The sequence below is a fragment of the Dendropsophus ebraccatus genome, chromosome 5 (assembly GCF_027789765.1).
Source record: "Dendropsophus ebraccatus isolate aDenEbr1 chromosome 5, aDenEbr1.pat, whole genome shotgun sequence".
NCBI lineage: Eukaryota > Metazoa > Chordata > Amphibia > Anura > Hylidae > Dendropsophus > Dendropsophus ebraccatus.
Genome location: NC_091458.1, coordinates 43,651,213 through 43,657,794, shown reverse-complemented (window position 1 = coordinate 43,657,794; position 6,582 = coordinate 43,651,213).

Here is a 6,582-nt window from a genome sequence, read left to right as displayed (position 1 = left end):
CCAAAATACTATGCACGTCTGGATCGAGGTCAGAAGGGTTCCGAGGGGGTTGAGAGTCGAGGAGTGGTGACCCCAGGGTGCCGGAACTCACTGGGGGTGGCATTCCACTGAAAGATGGCACTGTGCACGCACTTCACATTTACACCCCTTGAGCACAGACCTCTAGTTTTCTGGCTTCTGGCTATGTGAGAACTGCAAGTAATTATTATAGATCCGGACAGATGTCCGGGCTGTATTTCACGGCTCACATCTAATTTATTTATTTTTTTGTCACTGTGGGTTCACTTTTTTGGGTTGCGGTCGCCCTTTTGGGGGCTTTACCCGAGGTCTGTGTGGCCATCTGTGTTCCTTGCCTCCCTGCACCACCGGTTCTCCTTCGGGAGTTACCACCTTTATTTTATTGGAATGGTGAACGGTGAGCGTCTGGGTGTGTTCCGTAGACGTTTCTGGTCTTCTCTTGGCTTCGGCTGAGAGAAGACATCTGTCCTGGATAGTAAGTACAAAACTAGAAAAATGCTTTCCAAAAGGTGCCTGTAGCCTTAATACCTGCAGATTCAACTTGGACTGATACCATCTCCATATGTGTCCCTTCCTATAAACTTTTGGAAATGAAGATATGTGAGATAGCAATAGTATTGGTCATGAATGTGCTGTGACTAATTCCCCTGAAGAACACTACAGTCACCTTCTTCGTAACAATAGATTGCACTAAAGTTCTCAACAAATGGACAGAAAGACTTAAAGGGGTTTCTCATGAACTCATGAAGTGCAGCTCCAGCAAACTACTGCAGTTCCGGCATCACATTTAAGGGGTTGGCCACTTTATAGTAAAATAGTGCAGTGTACAATATTAGTAACTATACTCATAGCCCTTACTGACAGCAACTCCCTGTGTACCTCATAAGAACATGCTCCTCCATGTCGGCCATCTTTTGGACAGAATCACCACAGGGCAGGACAGCACAGCCTGGAGGAGGGGAGTCTGATTTTAGCTCTATGAGGTACACAGGGAGATGCTGTCAGTGCAAGGAGTACACTTAAGGCCCTATTACTCCAAGCGATTATCGTCCGTATTTGTCCAATGCACGATGTCGGCTGATCCTTGTCTTTCAACATGTTAAAACTACAAAGATAACGACGGTCAGTTGGCCGCTGCACCATGTTATAGGAGCAGCAGCAGACTTTCTCCTACGGGCCCCTCCCACAACTCCTCCTCTCTTACCTGCTCAATATCGTCATGTGTAATAGCTCCAGCATGGAGCGAGGAACAAGGAGCAAGCGAGCACTGATCTGACAGGTCGGTGCATCTAATAGGACCTTTACTAATACTGTACACTAAAAATTTTACTATAAAATGTCCAATTCCTTTAAGATTCAATTTTCCTTCCAGGGTGCTGAGTGTGTTATTCAATTCCGAATCTTCTGAATCATTGAGGTCACCCATAGGACTGTCAGGGCCAAAAATGTTGCAAAGCGAGCAGACACTTGTGCTAATTCCTTGAAGGAGGCATTGAAAATAACAACTATTTCATCTTCTTTAGATAATTATTTTGCAAACAATGATGAATAAAAAAATATAGTAAATATTACGCAAGAAGGATCAGGCTTACGGCCGCTGACTTGCACACGGCTGTTGATCAAACAGTACTATACAAACCATACACATAACTGCCGGCCAAACAACCATTCAGCCCATACTTATATGTAGTTACCAGAATTACCCAGTTTTGCACTGGTCTATTTCATTAAACAGTTTGTTATTTGTGGTTAAATCTTTGATTCCTACTAAAAGGAAAATAACATATACAATAAAGTATAGTGTTTATTACAAATACACAAGGAAGTCGGTCAAAGAAAACAATTATGGTGACTGGAAAAGACCAAGGGGACCAACAGGTCATATGCCAGCTGTACAGCGAGCCCTCTGAATATCCGCATAGGGATTATATTATATAGGGATTATATTACACTGTGATATAGCCTGTAACACGTAATGGGCTTTACTTCTATCCTCTGAAAATAAACTATGTAAAAGTCCTCCGCCATATGTAAATTATACTTATCTAGGCAGAGGGGCGGTCCTCAACCCTGAAGTAGTCATGTCTGGCGCAAAAAAATCCTCTGTAATCAGGACCTTGCAGGACCTTTACAAAGTTTATTATTTAACACTCATAACGATTACTTACATGTTGTGAAACAGTGGTACGGGCTATAATACAGTGTATGTATAGCTTTAGACACAATTTGGCAACGATTGGTTCCCTTTTATAATGTGACAGACAGACCCTGCACCTCTGATAATGTGACTGCAGCCTGTGAGACAGACTGTTCACGCCTAATAAACTGACTGCACTCTGCTAGGCAGACTGTACGCCTCTAATTATTAAACTGCAGCCTGTGAGAAAGACCCCATACATTTTAATATTTTGATTGCAGCCTGTGAAACAGATTGCATATCTCTATCCTCTGATAATGTGATTACAGCCTGTGAGACAGTGACCTCTAAGGCTATGTTCACACAAGGTAAATTTTCAATTAATCATGGCTGTTGTTGCAATTTGCAACGACAGCCGTGGTTAATTAAAAATTTACATTGCACTGAAGTTAATGGAATCCCAGCCAGAGTGTATACACATAGTATTATACGCTCTGGATTCCTAGTGGCCCCAGGAAATACTGACATATCCGGCCGCACTTTCCATTGTGTGCAATGGTGAATTGGGATGTGGGCACATTCCCGAATGTGCCTGCATCCAAATTCAACAGAAATGATGTTCATCACTTCACTGGCACCGGCTATTCTGTGGCACAGTCAAGTCACAGAACGACCAGTGTTATACTGTGTGACTGCAGCCTCTGAGACAGACCATGTACCTCTAATAATGTGACTACAGCCTGTGAGACAAACCCTGTACCTCTACTAATGTGACTACAGCCTGTGAGACAGACCATGTACCTCTAATAATGTGACTACAGCCTGTGAGACAAACCCTGTACCTCTACTAATGTGACTACAGCCTGTGAGACAAACCCTGTACCTCTACTAATGTGACCGCAGCCTGTGAGACAGACCATGTACCTCTAATAATGTGACTACAGCCTGTGAGACAAACCCTGTACCTCTACTAATGTGACTACAGCCTGTGAGACAGACCCTGTACCTCTTCTAATGTGACTACAGCCTGTGAGACAGACCCTGTACCTCTTCTAATGTGACCGCAGCCTGTGAGACAGACTCTGCGCCTCTAATAATGTCAATAAATAAAAATTAGCGTAGAGTATATTAGATAGTTATACTCAATATATATAGTATATAGAAAAGATACAAACAAACATAATTCCTGGGGTCATGTTTATTGTAACGGTTCTCAAACAGCAAAGGATAAATCTCTGCTATTAAAGTGCATAGTAAACAATACAAAAATACATTTTAAACAATGCTAGAAAATAAAATATTTTGGAAATCTTTATATTGGAGTGTGTATAGTGTTACTGTTTGCCAGTGCAACCCCAGAGAAACTCCTAGGCTATGAAAACCCTTGCATTCACTCAATGATGAAATCCATATAAATCAGTCAACTGCATTGACATTACTATATAGTATATCGTATCACTATAGTTCAAAGCCCATCAACTGTATGCAAAAACTCTGAACTTTAGAAATCTGTTTCTTTAAAAATGGAAGGGGTACTCCAGAGGAAAAAAAAGGATTCATATCAACTGGTATCAGAGAATTATACAGGTTTGTAAATGACTTCAATTTAAAAATCTCAAGTCTTCCAGTACTTATCAGCTGCTGTACATCCTGCAGGACATGTTGGATTCTTCCCAGTCTGACACTGTGCTCTCTGCTGCCACCTCTGTCTGGAACTCTCCAGAACAGGAAAGCATTTTATGGAGATTTACTTTTGCTCTGGACTTATCAGCAACTTATAAGTACTGGAAAGCTTAAGTTTTTTTTTTTTTTTTATAAATAGGAGTATATTAAAAATCTGCACAGCTTTTTGACACCAGCTGATTTCCCACTGTAATTTTTTATTAATCTTTCAGACCTTCCGATGAGTCACTTTTCAGGCGCCCTGTTAGTTAAGCAATAACTTGAGTATTCTCATGCGCTTGCTTGGAAACCATTGTGTAGCAGGAAGTACAAAAGCATCAGACTAAACATGATTAGCAGTAAAAAGTAATGTATTTCTTCCATCGTCATAAAATACAAGAACACCTACCGGACAGGACAGTCCTGTATGTTTTATTGTGTTCTCTGATGATGGAAGAAAGACATCTTTTTTATTTTTCTAATCAGTTTCTATTTTCCCATTCTACATTTGTAATATGTTATTATAGGGATAACCAACCTGACAAAGCTGTTTTAACTTTAAAAGATATGCTTTACAGCAAGCCCCATGGACACTAGGCTGGAGCTGACACTTTTCACTAGAATAGGAGAGATTTTTTTGGGCATGCTTTGTGACCTTTGCAGAGGCTATTCGCTTGGGAGGGGGAGGCTGAGCTCTGAGTTTCTTCTATTGTCAATGATGTCTATCTACTGGCATCACCTTCCACTGTAATCCTGTCTGTGATGATAAGGAGGACATTGGTGGAAAGTGGTCTGTACAGAACAGGAAGTCTCAGTTTTAGGCCTGGTCATCAGAATAAGAACTGCAGGATTTTAGGATTTTTTTTCGGCATAGAATGGAAAATTTGAAAAAAACATTAACAGTTCTTTAAAATATGTTTAAAATAAACTTAGGGGGAGATTTATCATGGTGCAGATTCGCCCCATTTCCCTGGTGTACGCCAACTGTATACTGCGCTCATCTGATGGGTGGGGCATCGGAATGCAGGGAGGAGGCATGACGCTGCGGAATCTGTTGGCGCCATAAAAATAAATATTATTATTACACCTGCACAGGAGCAGGTGCAGATTTCTGCGCCCGCCACATAGCAGACACAGGTCAGGCCGGTTTTACTAAGAGACGTGCACCTCTTAGTAAATCTGGCGGGGTAATTGGTAATTTAATGTCCCCCTTCATAAATGTCCCCTTTAATGTACACAATAGGGTATTCTCTGATGTCACATTTCTTCCAACTGCAAATCATGCTGAGTCCGATGCTTTGGTGTATCCTGCTACAAACAGGAATTATGGTGGAACCAGGAGCCAAAGCGTTCATAAATGGTTGTACAGGTCCATACTGTAGATCACACTGAACAGAAGTATGGGTACCCTACATGCATTTACACTACCAGCACCTCTGGTCCTTGATGCCAGGAAGAGAACAATGTATATTTGGGTCCATTCCGTTTTGTGTAATTTAGGGGTAGGGGTAAGTAAAGGTCTTTTTGTCTCTACTGGAGTGTTTCTTCATTGATTGTTTCCCTGCAGTGTTTTACTGTACTGTTCCTTTCCCCCATTGAGCTGCACTGTTCCTTTCCCCCATGGATCTGATTGCTTTCTGTTTTGTTTTTTTTATTTTGAGTTGTGGTTGTTCTGCTCCCATGCAACAGTGCACACAAAGGTGACTGGATTCTACGTGTCACTTATCACATCCTTTGAAAAACTGTCAAATTATTGTATTTTTATATTTCTCAAAGTATAATAGAATTATACCATATTATCGATGTCCATATATCCAGATAGGACAACTCCTGTAATATGTCATAGTTTTCTATGGAGTGTTATAGTTACCTGTGCATTGACTGCACACATGTCCACCTGAATTATAGGCATCTGCAGGGATGGGGGTCCTGTGGCCCTCCAGCACTTGCAAAACTACAATTCCCATCATGCTTGGACAGCCAAAGCTTTGGCTGAAGGGGATTTTAGTTTTGATTTTAGTAATGTGGGAAGGCAGGATGGACACAGATGCACATAAATAAATGACATACAATAGCCACAGTGTTAGTACATTTCTGCATCATACACAGTGTATAGCCATGTTATTAGTCAAACATGTACAACTGGAATTTGCATTTATAGCAGGATCACGTAAACAGGATATCAATTTCTCATTTAACACTTTTGGATGCTATCACTTTGCAGAGTTTATGCACAGTGGTAACACACTTAAATGCAATACCAAGCTTAACCACATGGAGTGCTATTAATTAAGTTCTGTTAAAAACACTGATACAGTCCCTGCTCTAATCTCCACCTTGTGGTAGAAATCATTACTGCAGTTTTGTATGTTTTGCTCTGGATTGTACAATGTGACAAGGCTCCATTGTGCTACAGCTTCCATTTACATGATGCACGACAGATATAATAGATCTCAATATTCTCTGTCAGTTTCTTCTTTTATTACTAGGCAGAACAGCACAGAAGACTATGGTATCATTCCTATTAGGAGCTTCTTCAAACGATGGAACAGAACCTGCAAACTAATGTGAACGAAGCCTTGCCCATTGTATTCAGGACATTATCTTCTACAATAACTGTCTATCATTCTAAGAGAAAACCCAAGGGAGCAGCACTGTTCTATATCTATTATTCTAAAATATTTTTTTTACTGTTAGATACTGCATATCAAATAAAAGAAATAAAATTCCCTAATGGTTTTATTTTTTTCAATCTCCATTAATAT